Raw genomic sequence first — 12843 nt, 5'->3', positions numbered from 1 at the left:
GAGAGAGAGAATATGAATATGTGTGTGCCAGGGCCTCAGGCCACTGCGAACAATCTCCAGACACATGCACCACCTTGTGCATCTGGCTTACATGGGTCCTGGGGAATTGAACCTGGGTTCTTTGGCTTTGCAGGCAAGCACCTTAACTGCTAAGCCTTCTCTCTAGCACTGACAATTTGGGGTGTGCATGTGTATGGTGCATGTCCATATGTGTGAGCGTGGTTGTGCACATGCTGCAGCGTGCCTGTAGAAACCAGAGGACAGCTTTGGGGTGTCCGTCCTCACTGCACATTGAAGCAGGGTCTCTTGTTCACTGCCGCATTTACCAGGCTAACAGGCCTACATGCTTCCACTCGAGTCTCCTGTCTCCACCTCCCTTCTTAATGCAGGCATGGTGGCATCACTCCTGGCTTTTTTACATGGGCTCTGATTTCTGATTTACATGGGATTTGAATTCAGATACTTATGCTTTTACAGTTAAGTACTTTTCTCACTGAACCATCTCACCAGCCTTGGTTTTATATGGATGGATTAGGCATGTAACCATCTCTGGAAAGCTGGGAAATGTAGTGGGGAATCTGTTTCTCCTAAAACAAGGGGAGGGCAGGAAAGTGGATACTATAGTCTGAACATCCCTAGTTTGACATCCAAAATTTTTTTGAGCATTGACCTGATGCTACAAGTACAAAACCTGGACATGGCCCCTTGTGAGGAATCACAAGGGAGCATGAACAGTACTGTACAAAGTGACGTCTGCTTTGTGTTATGAGATGGTACGTGTGCAACAAACTACTTTCATATGTGGACTTTGGTTCTATCCTGAATATATTACATTACATATAAATGCAAATATTCCAGATTTGGAAGTCATCTGAAACCTAACTATTTTGGATAAAGGGATATTGCACAACACACACACACACACACACACACACACACACACGTACACACACATTCCAAAATTGGAAGGCATCTGAAACCCAGCCATTTTGGATAAGGGATATGCAAGGGGTACATTGTTTTAATTTTAAACTTAGGTCAACACATTAATAATCTTTTTGTTGCAGAGCTATTAACTTGTTTGTTTCATTTTATTTTTTAGGATAGAGTCTTATAATAGCTAAGGCTGGTCTTGAGCTCACAGCAATCCTCCTACCTCTACTTCTTGAGTGCTGAGGTTATAGTCATGTTCCACTATGCCCAGTTTATACCTGAAACCTCACAGAAGCCAGCTGTGGGATTCTAGGACTTATCAGATCGGCATTGACCAAAAAAAAGAAAAGAAAAAAAGAAAAAGTGATACACTGGCCATTCTTTTTATTTTTTTTAAACAAACAAAAAAACTATTTATTTAAGAGAGAATGAATGGGTGCATCAGCATCAGGGCATTGTGCAGACACTGCAAACAAACTCAAGACCCGTGCCACCTTGTGTGTCTGGCTTATGTGGGTCCTGGGGAATCAAACCTGAATCTTTCAGCTTTGCAGGCAAGCTCCTTAACCACTAAGCTGTCTCTCCAGCCCCTAAGAAACTTTTAAAAATTTTATTACTTATTTGTAGGTGTTGGGGGGCATGAAAACAGGCACTCCAGGGCCTCTGGCCACTGCAGACCAAATCCAGATAAGTGCACCACTCTGTGCCTCTGGCTTCATGTAGATGCAGGGGACTGGAGCCTGAGCAGTCAGGCTTTGTGAACAACAGTCTTTATTATTTTGGTTTATTTTTATTAATTTATTTGACAGCGACAGACAGAGAGAGAAAGAAGCAGAGAGAGAGAGAGAGAGAGAGAGAGAAAGATAGATTGGGTGCACCAGGGCTTCCAGCCACTGCAAGTGAACTCCAGACGCGTGTGCACCCTTGTGCATCTGGCTAATGTGGGTCCTGGGGAATTGAGCCTCGAACTGGGGTCCTTAGGCTTCACAGACAAGCGCTTAACCATTAAGCCATCTCTCCAGCCCGCGAGCAATAGTCTTCATACCACTGAGCCATTTCTGCAGCCCGGGTCTGGCCTTTCTGAATCCGTGTCTGGGGTTGGTCGCATGTCCCGAAGCCCTCGGGGCTGGCGTGGTCCAGATGCCTGGTGCATCCACACACTGCTCTCTCCCTTGGTTTTCCTTCTCAGTCCTCTTCTCCTCATGTCTCATTGCTGTCCCATCCAGTTTGACGCTTTCCTCTGACAGGCTCAAATTCCAGCTTCGTCTCCTGTCAGCTGTCTGGACTTCAAAGAGGTTACCTTAAACCCATCAGTATTTCCTCTTAGCTTATGGTTTTATAGCACAAGACCCTCTCTGAAGTAGTTCCCGGGGCGCGGGGCTGGATGCGCTGCCTGGCCAGGCTGGCTCCGCTCACATTTCCCCGCCTGGCAGCAGGAGCAGCTCCCCAAGCTGCAGGGAAGGTTGCTTGCTGCTCCTCATGGCTGATGTGGACCTTTGCACTGCAGCGCAGCCTCGTGAAGTTCGCAGGGTGGCAGGTGTGGCATCCAGCCACAGTTACGTTAGGGCAAATCCAAAGTGTGGTGCTCTGCGCAGCCTGCTACAGTGTTGTCTAGACAGGTGACTGCACACGCCATGTGACTAGGACAATTATCTGAGTAGGCTCTCTGCCTTTAAAAAACCTCCTTCTCTGCCGGGTGTGGTGGTGCACGCCTTTAATCCCAGCACTCGGGAGGCAGAGGTAGGAGGATCGTTGTGAGTTCAAGGCCACCCTGAGACTCCATAGTGAATCCAGGTCAGCCTGGGCTAGAGTGAAACCCTACCTCGAAACCCAAACCAAACCAAACAAAACCTCCTTCCAATTGTTTTCACACTTATATGTGAATTTTGTTGTTAGATTTTTCTAGTTTGGGATTTAAAAAACATACACAATTTTCAGACTTACTTGAGGTGGGGCATTGTGCCATGCTGTATGTGTTACTTTTAGTGGATGACTTTTTTCTTATTTTTAAAATATTTTTTTTATTTGACAGAGAGAGAGAGAGAGAGAGAGAGAGAGAGAGAGAGAGAATGGGTGCTCCAGGGCCTCCAGTCACTGCAGGCACATGTGCCCTCTTGTGTATCTAGCTAATTTGGGTCCTGGGGAATTGAACCTGGGTCCTTTGGCTTTGCAAGCAATCACCTTAACCGCTAAGCCATCCCTCCAGCCCTTTTTTCTTTTTATTTATTTGTCAATGGAATTTCTTTTTTAAAAATTAATTTATTTTTTAGCTTAGGTAGTAGTATGTCCTCTCCCCAGTCCTCATTTCTGTGAGCACTCGTCACTAAGCTTATTGGTGTTCAGTGTGTGGTAATTAGGGCCTCTGTCTCTGGTGGAGCTGTTTCTACCCTTCTTATGGCTTTTATAATCTCTCTGCCCACTCTTCAGCAGTAAACCTTCTGTTTACTTTCTTAAAAAAAATATTTATTTATTTGCGAAGTGGGGGAGAGAATGGGTGCACCAGGGCCTTCAGCCACTGCAAACAAACTCTAGACACATGTGCCATCATGTGCATCTGGCTTATATGGGTTCATGGGGAATTGAACCTGGGTCCTTAGGCTTCACAGGCAAGTGCCTTAACCACTAAGCGATCTCTCCTGCCCCCATTTACTTTTTTAAACCCATACTGTACTGTGAGCATGTATTTCTTTGATGTGAGCAATTTTTGTAAACTAGGAGAAGAAATGGCATTAACATGTTGACTCAAATAAGGTTTTCAAAAACACCAAATATATATTTTTTAATTTTTTGTTTATTTATATTTATTTATTTGAGAGTGACAGACAGAGAGAAAGAGGCGGAGAGAGAGAGAGAGAGAATGGGCACATCAGGGCCACCAGCCACTTCAAACAAACTCTAGATGCATGTGCACCCTTGTGCATCTGGCTTACGTGGGTCCTAGGGAATGGAGCCTTGAACCGGGGTCCTTAGGCTTCACAGACAAGCGCTTAACCACTAAGCCACCTCTCCAGCCCCCAAATATATTTTTTAGGCTGCTGCTGTGCACATAATTGACAAGTTTTAAACATAGGGAACTTTCTGTATTAACCATATTACTATTATATTTGCAGAATTAATTTCAGATAAACGGAAGAAATATCTTTTTTTCAGTGCCTTTTAAAGTATAGCTGTGAGGTGTAAGTGGTGTGGCATGCGTGGACAGAGTAAGTGAGAACTGGAGAACATGTTTCCTGTTTAGGGGCCTCTGCCTTTCTGAGGCAAATGCCTTCAAAAAGTGCCTGAGTATCAATAACCCCCAGTGGCTGCTAAACAGTGGAGAGCAGTTGAGGCAGTAACACAAAAGAAATAGTGAAATTCTTTTACTTGATGTAAATTATTTCTTAATAAGAGATTGATGGTACCCTTGGAAGTCTATAAGAGCAGGAGATACTGGAGGAGCAGTGAAGATACCAACTTCTACAAAATCTGGTGTGAAAATTCCTGGCAGAGTTTTCCTGGGCTGGGAGATAGCTGAGTGGGTAGGAGCACTTGCTGTTTAAACACGAGGGCTTCTTGGGCCCGAGTCACCAAATTCAATTCTCTCGAATTCATATAAAATGCTGGGCATGGCCGTGCATGGGTCTTCATCAATTACATAAACCTGCTGCTGTGGTAACATACCGAATATGCTAACTTATACAAAAATTGAAAAGAAAAGGATGAGTAAAACAAATATAATGAATATGTTCTAATTGTTTTTCCTGCACCTTAGGGAACAATCTCCTTGAACTGTCCTTCGGAGAATGTTGATACATTTATTTATTTATTTATTTGAGAGAGAGAAAAGGGGGAGAGAGAAAGAGAAGAGAGAAAGGAGTAGGAGAGAGAGAGATAATGGGTGCACCAGGGCCTCCAGCTGCTGCAAAAAACTCCAGACGCATGTGCCACCTTGTGCAGCTGGCTTACATGGGTCCTGTGGCTTTGCAGGTAAGTGCCTTAACTGCTAAGCTATTTCTCCAGCACCCCCCTTAGATTTTTTAATATGCATGCTTATATATGGGTACACAGGTTCATATGTGCACAGGTACATATGTATGTGCAGGTGCATGTGAGTAAACATACATGTGAGTGTGGAGGCTGGAGGACAGCTTCAAGTATCCTTGTTCAGGAGCGCCATCCATCTTTTTTGAGACAGGCTATCTCATTGGCTTGAAGTTTCTCATTTAGGCTCGATTGGCTGCCACTGAACCCCAGTGATTGCCTGTTTTTGCCTCTCGAATACAGCAATTGGAATACATGAGTTCTCAGGTTTTCATTCTTACAATGCAAGCACTTTACCAGCTGAACTATCGCCCTAGTTCTTACCTGTTATTTTTATTTTTTTTCATGATCTAATGAGTTATGGGCATTACTTTTTTCCTGGTACCTTTTCAAGGTCCGGATTAAAAAATATGAACATTGCTAAACAGATGGTCTCCATTTTCTACAGATAGTTTGGTATTGGTGTTAGGGAAATGATAATGTCATGTTCAAGTCTATAAGACTGAATTTTAGAAAAAGTTTTCTTTATTTCATGCAGTGAAAGGTACACATCTCCAAAGATGGGGACTGTCCAGTTTGGATATCACAGTGAACCAAATGCCCACAAGAATCTTGTCTGTAAAAACTAATCACATACTACTTGAAGATTACAAAAGGCCAGGCATGGTGGCACATGCCTTTAATCCCAGCACTTGGGAGGCAGAGGTAGGAGGATCATCATGAGTTTGAGGGTACCCTGGGACTATAGAATGAATTCCAGATCAACCTGAGCTAGAACAAGACCATAGCTTGAAAAACTGAGAAACCAAAAGAAAAGCGAAGGAGAAAAAGGCATGTTGCGTATTGCAAATCTTTTTCTTTTCCTTGCACAAGAAACCCAACAGTATTTATTATATAACTTGCTAAATTTTCCAGTATAACCGGGCATCTGGACAGATGTTCATTCTTTCTCTTGTCCCCTAAAAATCCAGTTTGGTGACAGCAGAAGCATTGGAGGTCTCAGTGTTTGATACCCAGCTGTGTGTGATACTTAGTACTTTCCATCCACATGTCTTTCTTCCCAGCTATATAGTCAGTATAGCAAGAGGTGATATAGTTACATATTGGTACCTGCTTCTGCCTGTGTGTGGACATGTGGCCAGAAGTTGCTATGGTTTTTCTTGATGAGCTTTCACTTTATTGATTGAGATAGGGCCTCACACTTGAGCTGAGAGGTTGCCCGTTTGGCTAGTCTAACGGGCTAGCTTGTCCTTGGAATAATCCTGTCTGTGCCTCCTAAGTCCTGGGATTGCAGACAAACCACCATGCTCACCCAGCATTGATGTGGATGTTTTGTGTCCGAATTCAGGTCTTGATGCTTATACAGAAAACCTTTTGCCTACTGAGCCATCACTACTTTCCAACTCACTTCCCCTTGATGTGTTGACAAAAGTATCTCTGAACCATCTTGGAAAGAACGAGATAATAGACGTAATATACTGGTCCCTCTCAAGTGTTTGACTATATGACTATCATTAAAAAAAATAGCCGCTTCTCAGCTATGAGGTATCAACAAAAAGGATTTTGAAAAGATTCTTAATTGCTTTTTGCCAGTGAATTGAAAGGTTGGAGCATCAAAGTTCCTTGGGACCCTTTAGTTGAGAGTAAGCATCAGGCTTCCATTTGGTTTCACAGCACGTTTTCCAGGGGCAAGTCAAGATTTCCTTTCTATCCATCCTGTCCACATGGTGTCTTTGCTATCTGAGACTCCTCAGGGGCTGCCATGGCATTCGGAGATGGGCAGTGGAATATGAATTTCTTTGGACATGAGGTTCATTTCACAGAGCTCATGCTAAACAGATCTGTGATCTTTTCTGTTTTATTGTTACTTTCTAAACATAGTGAAGTATAAGAATCATTTAGAGTTTTTGTTGTTTTGTATTTGACACAGTGTTTTATATAGCCCAGGCTGGCCTTGAACCTGCTAGGTACCTGAGGCAAACCATGAACTTCTGATCCTCTTGTCGTCTTACTTCTGCCCCCTGAGTGCTGGCAGCATCACAAGCAGTTAATGAGGCCCTAGCAATGAAACCCAGGGCTTTGTGCCTGCTACGAATATACCCTGGCAAATAAGCCATATTCTTAGCTCTGAGCTGGAAAACTCTTACAGACCTGTTGACTGCTGGACCATACTAGAATTGCAGTTAGAATTCGCAAGAAGGGAATCAGGCATTCTCACTTTAAACAAGATTCTCTGCCGGTTTTCATAAAACCAGCTTTTTGCATCCAGAATCCCCTGTAGCTTAGCCTCCTTGTGGTGGTGCAGCTTCCATACCTGTACATGAAGTTAATATCCTTAGGCCTTCCCGGGTCTCCACTGTGTATGTGGGTTCCCAGCCTTTGTGGCTTTCTGACAAGATCTTCATATCTCATTGCAAGCAAAGGCTACACTCAAATGTTTTCAGCTGCATGGCCAGAGGGATCTTGATTTTTTTCCCCCTAGGATTCTTATTTTAGATCTCATGAGAAATTGCAGGTTGAATTCTCTTCTCCCTCCATCCTGACAGAACTGTCATGTACCCAGAGTGAGGCAGGGATTGCTTAAACTTGTAAGATGCACTTCCCCTGATCCACGTTTTCAGGCTTGTCAAGATTTTTTTTTTTCATCAAAAAGAAGTAGCATATACATTGTTTGATATATCACTAATTTTTCTCGTCATCATGCCAGGCTTTAAAATTTTTTTATTTCTTTTTATTTGTACTGTGTGTGTGTACCTATTCATGTATGTGCAAGTGGATTGTGTGTGTGTGTGTGTGTGTGTGTGTGTGTGTGTAGGCCATAAATTAATCTTTGGGGTCATTCCTCAGGTACCATCTAGGGTTTTTTTTTTTTCGAGGTAGGGTCTTACTCTGGCTCAGGCTGACCTGGAATTCACTATGGAGTCTCAGGGTGGCCTCGAACTCATGGCGCGATCCTCCTACCTCTGCCTCCCTAGTGCTGGGATTAAAGGCGTGCGCCACCACGCCCAGCAGAGGGTTTTTTTTTTTTGTTTTTTTTTTTTGAGACATGGTATCCCATTGGCCTAGAGCTCACCAAGTAGGCTAGACTTGTTGACCAGGGATCCCCAGGCCCCCATTTATCTCTGCCTCTTTGCAACTGAGACTATAAACGAGTGCCTGTTTTTATTTTATTTTACTTAATGTGAACCTGACATGCTTGCATGACGGACACTTTAGTAACTGAGCTATCTCGGTCTCACCACAGTGCGGAGGGTCAAATGTATTAAATACTCTATAAATAAGGCAAAGCAATGAGCAGAGGGGTGGACTACCTGGGCACGATCGCAGGCGATTTCATATAATCGTTGTGCTCTATGTGATGACCTGAAGGGAACTCAGGGAAGAGTTCTGTGGTTCCCTCAGCCTTTGTGCTTCCTGGACTCCTGACTAGATTTCTGCCTTGCAGGGTAGTGATATTGAGGCCAGAGGCTGATTTTCATGGTCTTCCACAGGAATTCTGGCATCCCTGTTATGTGAGGGCTGGTCAGGTGGTGTAGGTGAGGTAGCAGAGTATTAGATCTGATGGAACTTGTGATATTTTTAAGTGGTTGGTTGATGCAATAGAATAAAGGATTTAGATTTAAGAATATGCCAGAAATCCAGAGATCCTGTCCAGTAGCCTGTGCCTTCACAAAGCAGGAGCCTTTGCTGGTTAAAAAATGTAAATTCAGCAATAAAAGTGGAAACAGGGGTCACATTTCATGGCCACCTTACATGTATGCTGCATTCCAGCTGCAGTGTTGAGAACTTTAATTAAGCCAGCATTGGCTCACCCAGTCCTTGCAGTGCTTCTAGGGGGTAGATTTTGGAGAAGCTCAGAGAGGTCAAGTGGCTCATTAAAGAACACATTCCTCAGCAGTGGCTAAGCTAGAACTTGAGTCCAATTGGCGGCCCTCCTTCACCAGTATGGGGCAAGGATAATGCTGGAGAAGCTGTATGTGGAGGCAGGGTTGGGGAGGGGTGCCAGTGGGTTTTCCATTCTGAGGGAGAGATACACACCTTCCATGTGGAAGTAGATCAGAGTCCAGTAATCCAGATAATTGACTTAATATGAAGATATCTCAGGAGAATTAATGTGGCCGTGTCTTTACAGTGTGAATGTAGACACCAGGTATTCCCAGCACCTGGCAGCAAATATTTGTTGAATCAGTGACCTTTTTATAATCTGATTAAAAGGAATCAGACTCATGGAATTAGGATTATCTAGGCAGAGTTGAGATTTGTGGACTCAAGGATGAGTTCAGTTAGCTTTAAAAATTAAACACATTTGGACATCTCTGCTTATTTTCCATTGGCTACTCCCATGTCAAGACCTTGTTTTCCTGTGTGTGTGCTGGTGTGCTGTATGTTTCGGTGGTATAGGTACGCGTGTGTGGAGATGCTTGTGCCCCATGCACACGTATGCAGAGCCAGAGGTAGACGTCAGGTGTCCTTTGTCTTTCACTCTATGCCCTTGAAACAGTCCCTTCCTGACCAAGGTACTCTCCATTTTTGGTTCTACTGGCTGACTAGTAACACTCAGCCGGCCATCTTCCTATCTGTCCCTCATCAGTGTTCAGGCTACAGGCATGTGCAACCATCCTGGGCTTTTTACATGGGTCCTTGGGATTGAACTCAGGGCCTTGTGCTTTTGCAGCACATACTCTTACCCACTCAGCCACCTCCCAAGCCCCCTCTTTTTTTTTTTTTTTTTAGTAATGACCATTATATTAGCTAGAATATTTTCATACAGATCTCAATTCTGAGCTTAAAACATTGTGTTTATTTTGTCCTTTTTTTTGTGGTTCTTTATCTTCCTCTTTGTGAGGCAAGCGTTATAGATTCATTTATTTCTAAGAGAGAACTCAGTGCTTGAAAGACGATGAGCAACGTTGAGGATCTGGGAGTCACGTTGCACAATGTGGAAGTCGCCTGCAGGGTGTGTGTGTGCGTGCGTGCATGCGTGCGCAGTGGCGTGGCTCCAGTGTTTGCTCTTTACCCCCTCACTCCATGTGTTGAAACTGTCAATTAGCTGAGCTTTAATACCTTTTTACAGATAGTAAACTCATTTGCTATATATAGCTGCTTTAATAGGCTATCCACCTACTTGTACTGGTCTATTGTATAGGTCTGCATCATTTTCTTTTCCTGATGGGGTTATTGCAGAAAATACTGGAAATGATGATGTTGCTGCCCGTGAAGTATGAAACCTTAGTGGGCTTGCTAACTAGTAATTCTGATGTGTCTTTGGAATGCTTTACTGTTAATTGAAAGGATTTTCCCCCTCGTATCACGGCCAGTGACCTGCCTTGTGCAGTTAATTAGTGCGATTATGCCACAGCTGCATTTGCCTCTGCACAAAGGTTTGCTCCTGTTTTTATCAAAAGGATCAACCCCTCTGGGAATGTTTGGACCTGACAGGCTTTGAATAGTATGACCACTTATTTATTTATTTTTGAATAGCTCCCTCCCTTCTTTTCTTGGCTTAGAAAAGTACATTTGAGCTTGGGACACAGACTCAAAAGTGGAAAAATATATTTTCTTCTGATGCTCTTTTAGTAGGTACTTTGCAAATGAATAGATTGGTTCACATGGCCAGAGCAGTGACTAGGGAAAATCTTCATTGTATGGATGGACACATGATGTTAAGATAGTGAGGAAGGTGTTGACACTGCTCAGTTTTCCTGTGTTGTATATATATGGGAAATGTGGGAAGACAACAGTGGAGAAAAGATAGCTCGAGTGCTCAAGACTGCTGAGAGAACTGATGTGCTGGATTAATTCAACATGTTCCAATTTTATTGTTAGCATGGTGCTTATAATGCATCCAGTCTCCATCTAGTCAAGTGGTGACTTTGGTCATCCAAGTCATTTTGTCATAGTCTTCATTTAGCTGATCAAGTATTAACACTTTATTACAGTCCAAGAGAAAAGTGAAAGCTAAATTTACCTATGTTTACGCGCCCTCTTGGGCAGCTGCATCTGCACGCAATCCCTGCTCAGCACTGTGTGTGTGTGCACGTGAGCCTGCCACGCTGCTTTAAATCACGCTGTCAGTGCACTTTTGTATCCCGTTCGATACTTTTATAAATAAGTGGTCATACTATTCAGAGCCTGTCAGGTCCAAACATTCCCAGAGAGATTGATGAAAACAGTAACAAACATTTGTGTAGAGGCAAATGCAGCTGTATACATGTACATTTAAAAAAATGGGTAGTTTCATTGCATTCATATATTATACTGTACTTAACTGTTCTCACATTTTGGGGGCACGTAGGTGATTCAGGATATTTTGCAATTTATAAAGACCTTTGCAAATGCCCATCCTCCTGCATTGAGTTGTTTATTTAGAAAAATTGTCCATCAAGAAATTTCTGAATCAAATTGAATTAATACATTTTCTTTTAAAGCTTGGTGAAAACATTATTCCCTTAAAGGGGCATAATACAGCATCATCATTATACTTTTTCTTGTTGTAACCATATTTTCTCTTTTAATTGTATTCTTCTTAAAGTTTTTAATTTTTTTTTTGTTTGTTTTTTTGAGGTAGGGTCTCTCTCTAGCCCAGGCTGACCTGGAATTCACTGTGGAGACTCAAGGTGGCCTCGAACTCATGGCGCTCCTCCTACCTCTGCCTCCTGAGCACTGGGATTAAAGGTGTGCACCACCACGCCCAGCTTAAAGTGTTATTTTTCATCTGGCTTTTAAGACTTTGTTAATAGTATGGCTTCATTAACATCAGTAAATATATTTTAGGCCATTTTTCATGGGCACATAGCATTACAAAACTAGTGAATGACTGTAATTCACCCAGTCATTGTTCTGTAGTGAAACTTCTAGCATAACTTTCATACTGTGTGGTTTTCCTACAACATGCTCTCTTACTTGTAGAGTGTGAGGTTTCTGTTTTCAAGGAGTTCACAGGGATGGTAAGGGGCTTCAAGGTTTCCACTTGGCTTTGTTGGGAAGGTGAGACCAGTGGCTTTTGTACTCAAGGAAACTCAGCAAACTCAAGTGAATATTTTCTCAAATGCTCCCCCCTTTTTCTCTTCCCAGCTCCGAGGTTTTAAACTATTTGCCTTGAATTATAGTTTAGTTAGTAACACAGGACTACTTGATAAGAAAAATCGTGACCATGAACTTTTCTTGGGGTGCGGTTTGGGCACTGTTTTATATAATTCTCACAACATCCCTAGGAGGAAGGGATTTCAGTGATAAATGGTCCAATAGTAACGGAAAAACCATGTGCAACTTTTATAAATGGGTAGTGGGTAAAAGCTGTTGCTATCCTTCTATTCTGTATGGCAACTGAGGCTGAGAAAGGTTCATTATTTGTCAATATTATGGAGTTGACCAGAAAAGCAACCAAAAGCTTGATCAAGGGGAAATGGGAATTCTTTTATTGTTACCTTATGGCTAATGCTTAAGTGTTTTAGATAATTGTGAGTAGAGTGACTCACAGATCATTAAAAGTGAGTCTAAGCCGGGCGTGGTGGCGCACGCCTTTAATCCCAGCACTCGGGAGGCAGAGCTAGGAGGATCACCGTGAGTTCGAGGCTACCCTGAGACTCCATAGTGAATTCCAGGTCAGCCTGAGCTAGAGTGAGACCCTACCTTGAAAAACCAAAAAACCAAAACAACAACAACAAAAAGTGAGTCTAAAGGGGATGTATTGAGCCCTCATTGCCATGGGCAGGACAGGAAGGGTCAGAAGGAGGAGCACCCAGAAAAAATCGGAAGGAGGAGAATTGGATTGGAAAGCCGGTTTTTCTCCTGCCCTTTTGTCTAAGGATTGAGGTTGAATTCAGTGTTAATATCCTAGTCAAAATGCTTCTTTGATTGATGATTTAGGACACCTTTCCTCATGATCAT

The 12843-nt window shown here is 42.9% G+C and overlaps 1 protein-coding gene across 9 annotated transcripts in view; it reads left to right on the top strand.

The window, feature by feature from the left end:
• Mitf (melanocyte inducing transcription factor) overlaps positions 1–12843 on the top strand; it is a 250628-nt gene that overhangs the window by 150835 nt on the left and 86950 nt on the right. The gene's annotated exons all lie outside the window — the stretch shown is intronic.

This window comes from Jaculus jaculus, chromosome 14, assembly GCF_020740685.1.
Source record: "Jaculus jaculus isolate mJacJac1 chromosome 14, mJacJac1.mat.Y.cur, whole genome shotgun sequence".
NCBI classification, from domain to species: domain Eukaryota; kingdom Metazoa; phylum Chordata; class Mammalia; order Rodentia; family Dipodidae; genus Jaculus; species Jaculus jaculus.
The sequence above is the reverse complement of the archived record's forward strand: the minus strand, read 5'-3'. Positions and strand labels throughout refer to the sequence as shown.